This window comes from Penaeus vannamei, chromosome 30, assembly GCF_042767895.1.
Source record: "Penaeus vannamei isolate JL-2024 chromosome 30, ASM4276789v1, whole genome shotgun sequence".
NCBI lineage: Eukaryota > Metazoa > Arthropoda > Malacostraca > Decapoda > Penaeidae > Penaeus > Penaeus vannamei.
The window spans coordinates 18,607,864-18,627,066 of NC_091578.1; positions in this window are offsets into that span (position 1 = coordinate 18,607,864).

Here is a 19,203-nt window from a genome sequence, read left to right on the forward strand (position 1 = left end):
AGAGCATTGTTGATTATTGCTATTATTACCTTAATTATCATCATAATTATCATCTTATTATAATTATCCTAATTAATATCATAATTATTATTATTACCGTCATTATTAATACGATTATCATGAAAATCATCATAACTAGCCGAATTATTGCAGAAATCATTATAATCACCCCATAAACTCGAAAAGGGGGTTTTTATTTCTAAAATTATCATTATTGTTATTATCATTATAGAAATAGTTATAATGAGGAAAATGACAGTAATAATTAGGATAATAGCTCTTATAATATTTATATTAAGGGTAATTATGGCGATAATTATTATAATCATGATAATGATAATAAAATCCCAAAAGTCGAAAAAACGGCAAAATCTAGCGTATTGAGAGAAACGTCGAAAAAAAACCTTTCCGCTTTTTAATGGCAATTATGAGGATTTTAACATGAATTCAGGTAATTATGATGATTTCCCTGATGATTCCTTTATTATTGACAATAATGATAATTATGATGATAATGACACTGATAATGACATCATTATCATCATGATGATGATCCGGATGCTGATAATGATTATTGTAATTTTATTACTTCTGGCCAATATTTCATTATAAATGGACTGAATGATAATTATTATCATCATTATTATCATTACTGTCATCGTTTTTATGTCATCATGATTATCATTACTATTATCATCATTATTGCAGTTAAAATAATTATTATGCTAATTATTATTGCTATTTTTATCATTATAACTATTCATATAATGATAATAGCAATAATGATGATCTTAGAAATAATAATGACAATAATAATAATTATAATGACAATGATAATTATGTTATTATTATTTCTATTGCCATTATTAGTATGGAAATTATTGGAATAGAGTTAATTATTGCTATTATTGCAGAAATTATCAAGATTATCCTTATAATTATGACTTTATCATTATTATCATTAATATTGTCATTATCATTGTCATTATCATCATAATTATCATCAGTATTGTCAATAATAAAGGAATCATCAGGGAAATCATCATAATTACCGGAATTAATGTTAAAATCCTCATAATTACCACTAAAAAGCGAAAAGGTTTTTTTTTCGACGTTTCTCTCAAAAAGCTGTAATAGGCTAGATTTTGCCCTTTTTTCGACTTCAAGGATTTTATTACTTCTGGCCTTTATTTCATTATAAAAGGATTGAATGATAATTATTATCATCATTATTATCATTACTGTCATCATTTTATGATTATTATCATTATAGTCATTATCATCATGATTATCATTATTATTACCATCATTATTACAGTTATAATAATTTTTATGCTAATTATTATTGCTATTTTTATCATTATAACTATTTATATAATAATAATAGCAATAATGATGATCTTAGAAATGATAATGACAATAATAATAATTATAATGACAATGATAATGATTTCATTATTATTTCTATTGCCATTATTAGTATGGAAATTGTTGGAATAGAGTTAATTATTGCTATTATTGCAGTAATTATCAAGATTATCATTATAATTATGACTTTATCATTATTATCAATATTATTGTCATTATCATTGTCATTATCATCATAATTATCATTATCTTCAATAATAAAGGAATCATCATGGATATCATCATAATTACCTAAAATAATCTTAAAATCCTCATAATTACCATTAAAAAGCGAAAAGGGTTTTTTCGACGTTTCTCTCAAAAGGCTGTAATAAGCTAGATTTTGCCGTTTTTCGACTTCTGGAATTTTATTACTTCTGGCCTTTATATCATTATAAATGGACTGAATGTTAATTATTATCATCATTATTATCATTACTGTAATTTTTATGATTATTATCATTATAGTCATTATCATCATAATTATCATTATTATCATCATTACAGTTATAATAATTATTATGCTAATTATAATTGCTACTTTTATCATTATAACTATTTATATAATGAAAATAGCAATAATGATGATCTTAAAAATAATAATGACAATGATAATGATTATAATGAATATGATAATGATATTATTATTTCTATTGCCATTATTAGTATGGAAATTATTGGAATAGAGTTAATTATTGCTATTATTGCAGTAATTATCAAGATTATCATTATAATTATGACTTTATTATTATTATTGTCATTATCATTGTCATTATCATTATAATCATCATCATTATTGTCAATAACAAAGAAATCATCAAGGAAATCATCATAATTACCTGAATTAATGTTAAAATCCTCATAGTTACCATTAAAAAGCGAAAAGGTTTTTTTCGACGTTTCTCTCAGAAGGCTAGATTTTTCCGTTTTTTTCGACTTTGTGGATTTTATTATTTTATTACATTATTATTATCATCATTATTGCAGTTATAATGATTATTATGCTAGTTATTATTGCTATTTTTATTATCATAACTATTTATATAATGATAATAGCATTAATGATGATTTTAAAAATAATAATGACATTAATAATAATTATAATGACAATGATAATGATGTAATTATTATTTCTATTGCCATTATTAGTATGGAAATTATTGGAATAGAGTTAATTATTGCTATTATTTTAGTAATCATCAAGATTGTCATTATAATTATGACTTTATCATTATTATCATTATTCCTTTCATAACTATAATGGGTGGGTGCTTCATGCACAGGGTGGTGTGAAGCGATGGTGTGGTAGCCTAGATAGCAGCTGCCACCGCTTGCTAGCCTTTTGCGAAAAAGGGAGCAGCGCTGCATAAGTTTCCCCTGCCAGTTCATAGCCTCTCCATTATCGAGACTTCTGCAGTGCCTCCTTGTGGCCACCTATGGAAACTGGCACCTTGCGGTCCCAGGCTGAACTGTAACGGATCTCGGAGCAGCAGGAGGCCCCAGAAGTTCAGGGTCATGGCCCACCGGCGTGTGGATACGCCTTGGTCCTTTACTAACTCCTGCCCCTAAGCCCCCTGGTGTCAATGGGAGGCTCGGGGAGGTGGGCCTTGCCAGTCCTCCTCCCCCCAGAGAATAACCCACTGGCAGCGTCACACTTAATTGGAAATGCTAGGGGGAGGGGTAATGTCCCTCCTAACCAGCGAGAGAGGCGGGCTGCGGGCCCCGTTGGGAAGGTGACTGATGGGGCGCGGAATAGAAACGGGAGCTCCTCGTCCTGCCTTCGTCCTGGCAGCCGCCAGCCCAATATGAAGCTTGTGGGGCAAAGACCTAGGGAACCCCACAGGTGGATGAAGGGTCCCGCAGCCTGCCGCCCTCTATGTGGGGCAGCGTCGGCGGGGGTGGCAGAGGTGGCGTCCATCCGGAGAGACTGCCCGAGGGTTAACCTCAGGCGGGAAGTCAGGGTGGGAGCTTGGAACGTCCGCTCTTTACGTCACGATGATCGGTTACCCCTGCTATCAAGGGAACTGTGGAGGCTGAGAGTAGGGGTGGCTGGTCTCTCGGAGGTGAGAAGACTTGGCAGTGGCACGACCAGTGTAGGTGGCTACACCTATTACTGGTCAGGCCGCAGCGATGATCACCATCTCCAGGGAGAAGCCATAGCTGTCTCCGGTAGGCTCCAGCCCTCGGTGGTAAAGGTCACTCCAGTCGATGATTGATAATGATAATGAGACTGAAGCTGTCTTTGGGCTTCATGTCTCTTATTGCTGTGTACGCTCCTACCGATGTTTGTAAACTTGATGTGAAAGAGATGTTCTACGCCAAACTTGCGTGGCTACGAGGAGGCACTGTAGAAGTCTCGATGGTGGAGAGGCTATGAACTGGCAGGGACGACTTATGCAGAGCTGCTCCCTCTTTTCGCACAAGGCTAGCCAGCGATGGCAGATGCAAGCGAGAAGGCATGCAAGCACTAAACACTATTTAGGCTACCACACCATCGCTTCATACCACCCTGCGCATATATGACGATAATAATGATAATTATGACATTAATTAGGATAATTATAATAAAAGTATAATTATGACATTAATTAGGATAATTATATAAAAAGGATAATTATGACATTAATTAGGATAATTTTAATAAAGGATAATTATGACATTAATTAGGATAATTATAATAAAATGATAATTATAATGATAATTTGCGTATTTCAGGATATAATAGGAATCATCAACAATACTCAAATCATTTTCATGATAATAACAATAAGACTAACGATGATGATAATAATTAGAAATAATAATGATATTAGGAATAATCATAATATCGCTATTATTGTTATTATAATTATTACTGTTGTTATTATTTCTAAAATTATCATTATTGTTATTATCATTATAGAAATAGTTATAATGAGGAAAATGACATTAATAATTAAGATAATACCTCTTATAATGATTATATTAAGGGTAATTATGGCGATAATTATTATAATGATGATGTTAATGCTATTAATTATAATAATGATGATGATAATAATCATAAAGCCCATCCATAATGCCTTTTGAGAATATGGTCGAAAAAAAAACTTTTCGAGTTTATAGGATGATTATGATGATTTCTGGAATAATTCGGCTAAGTATGATGATTTTCATGATAATCCCATTAATAATAACGATAATATTGATAATAATGACATTAATTAGGATAATTTGACATCAATTAGGACAATTATGACATCAATTAGGATAATTATAATAAGATTATAATTATAATGATAATTTGCGTAATTAAGGCAATAATAGCAATTATCAACAATACTCTAATGATTTTCATGATAATAACAATAAGACTAACGATAATGATAAAATTTAGAAATAATAATGATAGCAGAAATAATCATAATATCGCTATTTTCGTTATTATAATTATTACTGTTGTTGTTATTATTACTAAAATTATCATTATTGTTATTATCATTATAGAAATAGTTATAATGAGGAAAATAACATTAATAATTAATATAATAGCTCTTATAATGATTATATTTAGGGTAACTATGGTGATAATTACTATAATGATAATGATGATTTTAATGATATTAATGATAATAATGATGATGATAATAATCATAAAGCCCATCCATAATGCAAAAAAGGCGAAAGGTGTAAAAAAAAAAAAAGTCGAAAAAACCACGAAATCTAACGATATATAGCCTTTTGAGAATATGGTCGAAAACCCCCCTTTTCGAGTTTATAGGATGATTATGATGATTTCTGCAATAATTCGGCTAATTATGATGATTTTCATGATAATCCCATTAATAATGACGATAATAATGATAATTATGTCATTAATTAGGATAATTATAATAAAATGTTAATTATAATGATAATTTCCTTAATTAAGGCAATAATAGCAACCATCAACAATACTCTAATGATTTTCATGACAATAATAATAAGACTAACAATAATGATAATAATTAGAAATAATAATGATAGTAGAAATAATCATAATATCAATATTATTGTTATTATAATTATTACTGTTGTTATTATTTTTGAAATTATCATTATTGTTATTATCATTATAGAAATAGTTATAATGAGGAAAATGACATTAATAATTAAGATAATAGCTCTTATAATGATTATATTAAGGGTAATTATGGCGATAATTACTATAATGATGATAATGATGATGTTAATGCTATTAATGATAATAATGATGATAATGATAATCATAAAGCCCATCCATAATGAAAAAAAGGCTAAAGGTGTAAAAAAAAAAGTCGAAAAAAACGGCGAAAAAAAATCTAGTAATATATAGTTTATGGGATAATTATGATGATTTCTGCAATAATTCGGCTAATTATGATGATTTTCATGATTATCCCATTAATAATGACGATAATAATGACAATTATGACATTAATTAGGATAATTATAATAAAATGATAATTATAATGATAATTTGCGTAATTAAGGCAATAATAGCAATCATCAACAATCCTCTAATGATTTTCATGGTAGTAACAAGAAGACTAACGATGATGATAATAATTAGAAATAATAATGATAGGAGAAATAATCATAATATCGCTATTATTGTTATTAGAATTATTACTGTTGTTGTTATTATTTTTAAAATTATCATTATTGTTATTATCATTATAGAAATAGTTATAATGAGGACAATGACATTAATAATTAAGATAATAGCTCTTATAATGATTATACTAAGGGTAATTATGGCGATAATTACTATAATGATAATGATGTTAATGCTATTAATGATAATAATGATGATAATAATCATAAAGCCCATCCATAATGAAAAAAGGCTAAAAGTATTTAAAAAAAGTCGAAAAAACGGCGAAATCTAGCGATATATAGCCTTCTGAGAATTTGGTCGAAAAACGCCCCTTTTCGAGTTTATGGGATGATTACGATGATTTCTGCAATAATTCGGCTAATTATGATGATTTTCATGATAATCCCATTAATAATGACGATAATAATGATAATTATGACCTTAATAGGATAATTATGACATTAATTAGGATGATTATAATAAAATGATAATTACAATGATAATTTGCGTAATTAAGGCAATAATAGCAATCATCAGCAATACTCTAATGATTTTCATGATAATAACAATAAGAGTAATGATGATGATAATGATTACAAATAATAATGATAATAGAAATAATCATAATATCGCTATTATTGTTATTATGATTATTACTGTTGTTGTTATTATTTTTAGAATTATCATTAATGTTATTATCATTATAGAAATAGTTTTAATGAGGAAAATTACATTAATAATTAAGACAATAGCTCTTATAATGATTATATGAAGGGTAATTATGGCGATAATTACTATAATGATGATAATGATGTTAATGCTATTAATGATAATAATGATGATAATAATCATAAAGCCCATCAGAAATGAAAAAAGGCTAAAAGTCGAAAAAACGGCGAAACCTTTTGAAAATATGGTCGAAAAAAAACCTTTTCGAGTTTATGGGGTGATTATTATGATTTCTGCAATAATTCGGCTAATTATGATGATTTTCATGATAATCCCATTAATAATGACGATAATAATGATAACTATGACATTAATTAGGATAATTATAATAAATTCATAATTATAATGATAATTTGCGTAATCAAGGTAATAATAGCAATCATCAACAATACTTTAATTATTTTCATGATAATAACAATAAGATTAACAATAATGATAATAATTAGAAATAATAATGATAGTAGAAATAATCATTATATCGCTATTATTGTTATTATAATTATTACTGTTGTTCTTATTATTTCTAAGATTATCATTATTGTTATTATCATTATAGAAATAGTTATAATGAGAAAAATTACAATAAAAATTAAGATAATAACTCTTGTAATGATTATATTAAGGGTAATTATGGCGATAATTACTATAATGATGATGTTAATGCTATTAAAGATGATAATAATCATGATAATAATCATGAAGCCCATCCATAATGAAAAAAGGCTAAAAGTATAACAAACCCCAAAGTCGAAAAAACGGCGAAATCTAGCGATATATAGCCTTTTGAAAATATGGTCGAAAACCCCCCTTTGCGTAATTTGCGTAACTAAGGCAATAATAGCAATCATCAACAATACTCTAATGATTTTCATTATAATAACAGTAAGACCAACGGTAATGATAATAATTAGAAATAATATTGATAGTAGAAATAATCATAATATCGCTATTATTATTATCATAATTTTTACTGTTGTTATTATTTCTAAAATTATCATTATTGTTATTATCATTATAGAATAAGTTATAATGAGGAAAATGACATCAATGATTAAGATAATAGCTCTTACAATGATTATATTAAGGGTAATTATGGCGATAATTACTATAATGATGATAATGATGATGTTAATGCTATTGATGATAATAATGATGATGATAATAATCATAAAGCCCATCCATAATGAAAAAAAGGTTAAAAGTATTAAAAAAAAACAAGGTCGAGAAAACGGCGAAATCTAGCGATATATACCCTTGTGAGAATATGGTCGAAAAACCTCCCTTTTCGAGTTTATGGGATGATTGTGATGATTTCTGCAATAATTCGGCTAATTATGATGATTTTCATAATAATCCCATTAATAATGACGTTCATCATCATCCGGAGCTAACGCTGACGGGGGCGCATAGCCGGGTCCACCTTCTACTTCCACCTTTTGGGATCCCTCATGGCAAGTCGCCAGGCAGGGGCCCGGCCCATCTCGACCTCTTCCCGACAGGTTTGATCGATCTGCCCAAGCCACGACCTCCTAGGTCGTCCCACAGGCCTCCTCCACCCAGGGTTGTCTCTTACAGAGACAACCTGATGGGCAGGATCAGCCTGTGGAGAGCGAACCATGTGGCCATATAGCCTAAGTTGGCGATCCCGGATTGTGCAGGTAACAGGTCCTGTGCCAGTCTCACGGTGCAGCCATTGGTTAGACACATGGTCCCGCCAACAGTACCCCATGATCCGGCGCAAGGACCTATTACAAAAGGCGTCAAGACGGGACTCCAGTGCACTGGATAATGTCCAAGTTTCAATACCGTAGAGCAAAACTGGCATTACTAGAGCCCTGAAAACCCGTAGCTTGGTCCTTCTGCACAGGTACCTGCATCTCCAAATACTCTTGTTGAGAGAGTTCATGACCCCTGCTGCCAGGCCAATCCGTCTACTGACTTCCTGGTCTGACAGCCCAGAGTTATGAACTGCACTACCAAGGTATGTAAAGCTCTCTGTGCCCTCAATGTCCTCGCCGCAAGCACGTACCGACTGAACAGGTTCTCCTAGTAAGTCCCCAAAGTCCTGGATCTTGGTCTTGGTCCAGGAGACCTCTAGACCCAAGGGCTTCGCTTCATTACTAAATGCATCGAGGGCCACCACTAAGGTTTCCAAAGACAGATAGAATTGCAACATCATCGGCAAAATCAAGGTCTGTAACTTTAATATTACCCAGTGTTGCTCCACAATGATTTTGAACAGTAGCTCTGCCTAGCATCCAGTCCATGCAAGTGTTGAAAAGGGTTGGTGCAAGAACACAGCCTTTTCTCACTCCTGAACAGGCCCCCACCACACTTTACAGCACTTTCAGTACCAGTATATAGGTTTGCTATTAGTTCAATAATCCTTGTTGGAATTCCTCTCAGTCTCAGGATCTCCCAGAGTGATTCCCGATGTACTGTATCGAACGCCTTCTTGAGGTCGATGTAGGCTGCAAGTAACCCACGTCCGAACTCACGACGGCGCTCAACTATGACTCGAAGCGCAAGGATACGGTCTATTGTTGACTTACCAGGAGTGAATTCGGATTGCTCTGGCCTCTGATGCCTTAGTAGATGGTCTCTGATATGCCTCAGAAGGATGCGGTTAAGAACCTTGCCTGGTACACTGAGCAGTGTGATGCCGCGGTGATTGCTGCAGTCCCATCCCTTCCCCTTCCAGAGAGGGATGACCACACCCCTCAACAGGTCAGAGGGAACGGTACCGGACTGCCAAATGGCAGCCAGGACAGCATGCAATCCCCGCGCCATAGGTTCACCACCAGCCTTTAACAGTTCAGCTGGGATGCCGCAAATACCTGCTGCTTTGCCACTCTTCAGCTTGGAAATCGCCTCCCTAACCTCAGCTAGGGAGGGAGGGTCCTCACTAATGGGTGGGTCCGGCAGCGGAATCACGGCACTACCCACATCCAAGTTAACTGTTAGAGGGTCAACCTGATACAACTGCTCAAAGTATTCAGCCCAACGCTCCCTCACCGCAACAGGATCTGAGACAATCTGGCCACCCACTAAGCGAACTGCAGTCACCTGTGAAGAGGGCTTGGAGTTCAGTTTTCTCAGGGCTTGGTATGCAGGACGAAGGTCATTTACTAAGAAATGGCCTTCAACCTCCTCAGCAAGATTCCTAATAAACTGTTCCTTGTCCATTCTTAGCAGAGACCGAGTTCTGCGCACCTGAGAAAGGTGCAAATCCCAATCCCCTGCCAGAAGAGCCGCACGGCAAGCATCAGTGGCTTCCAGTGTCTCCTGAGAGATTGAATTTTGTCTTGCTGTCGGGCGTTCTCCAATTGATTCTTGGGCTGCATCAAGCGTTTCACGCTTGAAGGTGTCCCACAGAAGTACAGGGTCCATCAGATTGCCAAGCGCTGTGTACCGATCAGAGATTGTCTCAGCAAACCTCCGAGCACACTCCCTCTCCTTCAGCCTGTCCAGATGAAACACCCTAGGGTGGTCATTGGGCCGCTGGGGAGTTTTGAAGTGTACCCGGAGGGTAGCCACAACTAATCTATGGTCAGTACCACAGAACTCAGCACTCCTATACACCCTGCAGTTCTGGAGGATCCTCCAACGAGTGCTAACGAGAATGTGGTCGATCTCCTTGGTTGCATTTCCCGCATCGCTGTACCATGTCCAATGATGTGGGTCTGGGCGCTGGTACCAGGAGCCAGAAATCCTCAATTTCTGGGATCTAGCAAAATCCCGGAAAAGGAGGGTATTCTCGCTGCCGGTATCAACTCCCGAACCATGAGGACCGACTGACATCTCATAGCCAGCTCGATCGCAGCCAGATACCGCATTGAAGTCACCCAGAACAATACCAATATCTCGCCGGGGACAATTGTCTGCCACGGATGCAAGTTTGGTGTAGAACATCTCTTTCACATCAAGTTTACAAACATCGGTAGGAGCGTACACAGCAATGAAGCCCAAAGACAGCTTCAGTCTCATCACCATTATACGCTCATCGACAGGAGTGACCTCTACCACCAAGGGCTGGAGCCTACCGGAAACAGCTATGGCTACTCCCTGGAGATGGTGACCATCACTGCGGCCTGACCAGTAATAGGTGTAGCCACCTACACTGGTCGTGCCGCTGCCAGGTCTTCTCACCTCCGAGAGAGCAGCCTCCCCAGTTCCCTCGATCGGGGTAACCGATCATCCTGACGTAAAGAGCGGACGTTCCAAGCTCCCACCCTGACTTCCCGCCTGAGGTTAACCCTCGGGCAGTCGCTCCGGGTGGACCTCTGCCACCCCCGCCGACACTGCCCCACATAAAAGGCGGCAGGCTGAGGGACCCTTCATCCACCTGTGGGGTTCCCTAGGGCTTTGCCCCACAAGCTTCATACTGGGCTGGCGGCTGCCAGGATGTAGGCAGGACGAGGAGCTCCCGTTTCTATTCCGCGCCCCAGCAATCACCCTCCCAACAGGGCCCGCATCCCTCCTCTCTCGCTGGGTAGGAGGGACATTACCCCTCTCCCTAGCATTTCCAATTAAGTGTGACGCTTATTCTCTGGGGGGAGGAGGACTGGAAAGGCCCACCTCCACCGAGCCACCCATTGACCCCAGGGGGCTTAGGGGCAAGAGTTAGTACAGGGCCAGGGCGTGCCCAAACGCCGGTGGGCCATGACCCTGTACTTCTGGGGCCTCCTGCTGCTCCGAGATCCGCTACAGTTCAGCCTGGGACAGCAAGTTGCCAGTTTCCATAGGTGGCCACGAGGAGGCACTGCAGAAGTCTCGATGATGGAGAGGCTATGAACTGGCAGGGGAGACTTATGCAGCGCTGCTCCCTTTTTCGCACAAGGCTAGCCAGCGGTGGCAGCTGCAAACGAGAAGGCATGCAAGCACTAAACACTATCAAGGCTAACACACCATCACTTCACACCACCCTGTGCATGAAGCAACCACCCATTATAATTATGACAGGAATAATGATAATAATGATAAATTCATAATTATAATGATAATCTTGATAATTACAACAATAATGGCAATAATTAACTCTATTCCAATAATTGCAATAGAAATAATAATTACATCATTACCATTGTCATTCTAATTATTATTATTGTCATTATTATTTCTAAGATCATTATTATTGCTATTATCATTATATAAATAGTTATAATGATAAAAATGCAATAATAACTAGCATAATAATTATTATAAGTGCAATAATGATGATAATAATAATGATAATCATGATGATATTGACTATAATCATAATAATAAAAAAATGATGACAGTAATAATAATAATTATTATCATTCACTCCATTTATAATGAAATAAAGGCCAGTAGTAATAAAATCCCAAAACTCGAAAAAACGGCAAAATCTAGCGTATTACAGCCATTTGAGAGAAACGTCGAAAAAAAACTTTTTCGCTTTTTAATGGTAATTATGCAGATTTTAACATTCATCCAGGTAATTATGATGATTTCAATGATGATTCCTTTATTATTGACAATATTGATGATACTTATGATGATAATGACAAGGAAAATGACAATAAGAATGATAATAATGATAAAGTCATAATTATAATGATAATTTTGATAATAACTGTAATAATAGCAATAATTAACTCTATTCCAATAATTTCCATACTAATAATGGCAATAGAATTAATAATAACATTATCATTGTCATTATAATTATTATTATTGTCATTATTATTTCTAAGATCATCATTATTGCTATTACCATTATATAAATAGTTATAATGATAAAAATAGCAATAATAATTAGCATAATAATTATTATAACTGCAATAATGATAATAATAATAATGATAATCATGATGATGACTATAATGATTATAATCATAAAAATGATGACTAATGATAATGATGATAATTATCATTCAGTCCATTTATATTGAAATAAAGGCCAGAAGTAATACAATCCCAAAAGTCGAAAAAAACGACAAAATCTAGCGTATTACAGCCTTTTGAGAGAAACGTCGAAAAAAACCCTTTTCGCTTTTTAATGGTAATTATGAGGATTTTAACATTGATTCAGGTAATTATAATGATTTCCATGATGATTCCTTTATCATTGAAAATAATGATGATAATTATGATGATAATGACAATGATAATGGCAATAATAATGATAATAATGATAAAGACATAATTATATTGATAATCTTGATAATTACTGTAATAATAGCAATAATTAAGTCTATTTCCAATAATTTCCATACTAATAATGGCAATAGAAATAATTATAACATCATTATCATTGTCATTATAATTATTATTATTGTCATTATTTCTAAGATCATCATTATTGCTATTATCATTATATAAATAGCTATGATGATAAAAATAGCAATAATAATTAGCATAATAATTATTATAACTGCAATAATGATGATAATAGTAATGATAATCATGATGATAATGACTATAATGATAATAATCATAAAAATGATGACATTAATGATAATAATGATGGTAATAATTATCATTTAGTCCATTTATAATGAAATAAAGGCCAGAAGTAATAAAATCCCAATAGTCGAAAAAAAACCGGCAAAATCTAGCGTATTACAGCCTTTTGAGAGAAACGTCGAAAAAGACTCAGGTAATTATGATGATTTCCATGATGATTCCTTTATCATTGACAATAAAGATGATAATTATGATGATAATGACAGTGATAATGACAATTATAATGATAATTATGATAAAGTCATAATTATAATGATAATCTTCATAATTACTGCAATGATAGCAATAATTAACTCTATTCCAATAATTTCTATACTAATAGCGGCAATAGAAATAATAATAATTATCATTGTCATTATAATTATTATTATTGTCACTATTTTTCTAAGGTAATCATTATTGCTATTATCATTATATAAATGGTTATAATGATAAAAATAGCAATAATATTTAGCATAAAATTGTTATAACTGCAATAATGATGATGATAATAATGATAATCATGATGATAATGACTATAATGATAATCATAAAAATGATGACAATAATGATAATGATGATAATTATCATTCAGTCTATTTATAATGAAATAAAGGCCAGAAGTAATAAAATCCCAGAAGTAAAAAAAACGGCAAAATCTAGCGTATTGCAGCCATTTGAGAGAAACATCGAAAAAAAACCTTTTTGCTTTTTAATGGTAATTATGAGGATATTAACATTAATTCAGGTAATTATGATGATTTCACAGATTATTCCTTTACTATTGACAATAATGATGATAATTATGATGAAAATGACAATGACAATGAGAATGATAATGATAATGATAAAGTCATAATTATAATGATAATTTCGATAATTGGTGCAATAATAGCAATAATTAACTCTATTCCAATAATTTCCATACTAATAATGGCAATAGGAATAATAATAACATCATTATCATTGTCATTGTAATTATTATTATTGTCATTATTATTTCTAAGATCATCATTATTGCTATTATCATTATATAAATAGTTATAATGATAAAAAGCAATAATAATTAGCATACTAATTATTATAACTGCAATAATGATGATAATAATAATGATAATCATGATGATAATGACTATAGTGATATCAATCATAAAAATGATGACAGTAACGATAATAATGATGATAATAATTATCATTCAGTCCATTTACATTGAAATAAAGGCCTGAAGTAATAAAATCCCAAATTTCGAAAAAACGGCAAAATCTAGCGTGAGAGAAACGTCGAAAAGAACAATTTTCGCTTTTTAATTTGTAATTATGAGGATTTTAACATTAATTCAGGTAATTATGATGATTCCTTTATTATTGACAATAATGATGATAATTATGATGATAATGACAATGATAATGACAATAATAATGATAATAATGATAAAGTCATAATTATAATGATAATCTTGATAATTACTACAATAATAGCAATAATTAACTCTATTCCAATAATTTCCATACTAATTATGGTAAAAAAATAATGATAACATCATTATCATTGTCATTATAATTATTATTATTGTCATTATTATTTCTAAGATCATCATTATTTTTATTATCATTATATAAATAGTTATAATGATAAAAATAGCAAGAATAATTAACATAATAATTGTTATAATTGCAATAATGAGGATAATAATAATGATAATCATGATGATAATGACTATAATGATAATAATCATAAAAATGATGAATGTAATTATTATTATCATAAAATCATCAGTAATGATAATAATGATAATACTCATTCAGTCCAATTATAATGAAATAAAGGCTAGAAGTAGTAAAGTCGTAAAAGTCGAAAAAACGGCAAAATCTAGCGTATTACAACCATTTGAGAGAATCGTCGAAAAAACCCTTTTTGCTTTTTAATGGTAATTATGAGGATAATAACATTAATTCAGGCAATTATGATGATTTCCATGAGGAATCCTTTATTATTGATAATAATGATGATTATTATGATGATAATGACAATGATAATGACGATGATAATGATGATAATGATTAAGTCATAATCATAATTATAATCTTCTAAATTACTGCAATAATAGCAATAATTAACTCTATTCCAATAATTTCCATACTAATAATGGCAACAGAAATAATAATAGCATCATTATCATTGTCATTATAAATGATATTATTGTCATTATTATTTGTAAGATCATCATTATTGCTATTATTATTATATAAATTGTTATAATGATAAAAATAGTAATAATAATTAGCATAATAATTATTATAACTGCAATAATGACAATAATAATGAAAATCATGATGATAATGACTATAATGATAATAATCATAAAAATGATGACAGTAATGATAATAATGATGATAATAATTATCATTCAGTCCATTTATAATGAAATAAAGGCCAGAAGTAATAAAATCCCAAAAGTCGAAAAAGCAGCAAAATCTAGAGTATTACTGAGAAACGTCGAAAAAAAAGCTTTTACCTTTTTAATGGTAATTATGAGGATATTAACATTAATTCAGGTAATTATGATGATTTCCATGATGATTCATTTGTTATTGACAGTAATGATGATAATTATGATGATAATGACAATGATTATGACAATGATAATTATAATAATGATAAAGTCATAAATATAATGATAATCTTGATTACTGCAATAATAGCAATAATAAACTTGATTCCAATAATTTCCATACTTATAATGGCAATAGAAATAATAATATCATTATCATTGTCATTATAATTATTACTATTGTCATTATTATTTCTAAGATCATCATTATTGCTATTATCATTATTATAAATAGTTATAATGATAAATATATCAATAATAATCCCACAAGTCGAAAAAACGGCAAAATGATGATAATGATAATGAAAATGACAATAATAATGATAATAATGATAAAGTCATAATTATAATCATGATCTTGATAATTACTGCAATAATAGCAATAATTAACTCTATTCCAATAATTTCCATACTAATAATGGCAATAGAAATAATAATATTATCATTATTATAAATAGTTATAATGATAAATATATCAATAATAATTAGTATAATATTTATTGTAACTGCAATAATGATGATAATAATAATGATAATCATGATGATTATGACTATAATGATAATCATAGAAATGATGACAGTAATGATAATTATCATAAAATGATGACAGAAATGATAATAATGATAATAATACTCATTCAGTCCATTTATAATGAAAGTAATAGAAGCTTAAAGTAATAAAATCCTAAATTTCGAAAAAACGGCAAAATCTAGCGTATTACATTCATTTGAGAGAAACGTCGAAATAAAACCTTTTCGCTTTTTAATAGTATTTATGAGGATAATAACATTAATTCAGGTAATTATGATGATTTCAATGATGATTACTTTATTATTGACAATAATTATGATAATTATGATGATATTAATAATGATAATGACAATAATAATGATAATAATGATTAAGTCATATTTATAATGATAATCTTGATAATTATTAAAATCATTATCATCATAATTATCATCATTATTGTCAATAATAAAGGAATCATCATGGAAATCATCATAATTACCTGAATTAATTTTAAAATCCTCATAATTACCATTAAAAAGCGAAAAGTTTTTTTTTCGACGTTTATAACAAAAGGCTGTAATACGCTTCATTTTGCCTTTTCTTCGACTTTTGGGATTTTATTACTTCTTGCCTTTATTTCATTATAAATGGACTGAATGATAATTATTATCATCATTATTATCATTATTATTACAGTCATCATTTTTATGATTATTATCATTAGAGTCATTATCATCATGATTATCATTATTATTATCATCATTATTGCAGTTTTAATAATTATCATGCAAATTATTATTGCTATTTTTATCATTATAACTATTTATATAATGATAATAGCAATAATGAATATCTTAGAAATAATCATGACAATAATAATAATTATAATGACAATGATAAGGATGTTATTGTTATTTTATTGCCATTATTAGTATGGAAATTATTGGAATAGAGTCAACTATTCCTATTATTGCAGTAATTATCAAGATTATCATTATAATTATGACTTTATCATTATCATTATTATAGCCATTATCATTGTTAATATTATCATTATTGTCAATAATAAAGGAATCATCATGGAAATCATCATAATTACCTGAATTAATTTTATTATCCTCATAATTACCATTAAAAAGTGATAATGTTTTTTTTCGACGTTTCTCTCAAAAGGCGCTAGAATTTGCCGTTTTTTCGACTTTCTGGATTTTATTACTTCTGGCCTTTATTTCATTATAAATGAACTGAATGATAATTATCATCATAATTATTATCATTACTATCATCATTTTTGTGATTATTATCATTATAATCATTATCATCATGATTATTATCATCATTATTGAAGTTTTAATAATTATTATGCTAATTATTATTGCTAATTTTATCATTATAACTATTGATATAATTATAATAGCAATAATGATGATATTAGAAATAATAATGATAATAATAATAATTATAATGACAATGATAATGGTATTATTATTATTTCTATTGCCATTATTAGTATGGAAATTATTGGAATAGAGTTAATTATTGCTATTATTGCAGTAATTATGAAGATTATCATTATAATTATGACTATCATTATTATCATTATTATTGTCATTATCATTGTCATTATCATCATAATTATCATCATTATTGTCAATAATATAGGAATCACCATGGAAATCATCATAATTACCTGAATTAATGGTAAAACCCTCATAATTACCATTAAAAGCGAAAAGTTTTTTTTTTTTTTACCGATTTTTCGACTTTTGGGATTTTATTACTTATGGCCTTTATTTCATTATAAATGGACTGAATGATAATTATTATCATCATTATTATCATTACTGTCATCATTTTTATGATTATTATCATTATAGTCATTATCATCATGATTATCATTATTATTATCATCATTATTTCAGTTATAATAATTATTATTGCAATTTTTATCATTATAACTATTTATATTATGATAATAGCAATAACTATGATCTAAGAAATAATAATGACAATAATAATAATTATAATGACAATGATAATGATATTATTATTTCTATTGCCATTAGTAGTATGGAAATTATTGGAATAGAGTTAATTATTGCTATTATTGCAGTAATTATCAAGATTATCATTACAATGATGACTTTATCATTATTATCATTATTATTGTCATTATCATTGTCATTATCATCATAATTATCATCATAACTATAATCATTATTGTCAATAATAAAGGAATTGTCATGTAAATCCTCATAATTACCTGAATTAATGTTAAAATCCTCATAATTACCATTAAAAAGCGAAAAAAAAAATTTCGACGTTTCTCTCAAAAGGGTGTAATACGCTAGATTTTGCCGTTTTTTCGACTTTTTGGGATTTGATTACTTCTGGCCTTTATTTCATTATAAATGGACTGAATGATAATTATTATCATCATTATTATCATTACTGTCATCACTTTTATGATTATTATCATTATAATCATTATCCTCATGATTATCATCATTATTTAAGTTATTATAATTATTATGCTAATTATTATTGCTATTTTTATCATTATAACTATTTATATTATGATAATACCAATATTGATCTTAGAAATAATAATAACAATAATAATCATTATAATGACAATGATAATGATGTTATTATTAATTCTTTTGTCATTATTAGTATGGAAATTATTGTAATTGAGTTAATTATTGCTATTATTGCAGTAATTATCAAGATTATCATTATGATAATGACTTTATCATTATTATCATTATTATTGTCATTATCATTGTCATTATCATCATTATTGTCAATAATAAGGGAATAATCATGGAAATCATCAAAATTACCTGAATTAATGTTAAGATCCTCATAAG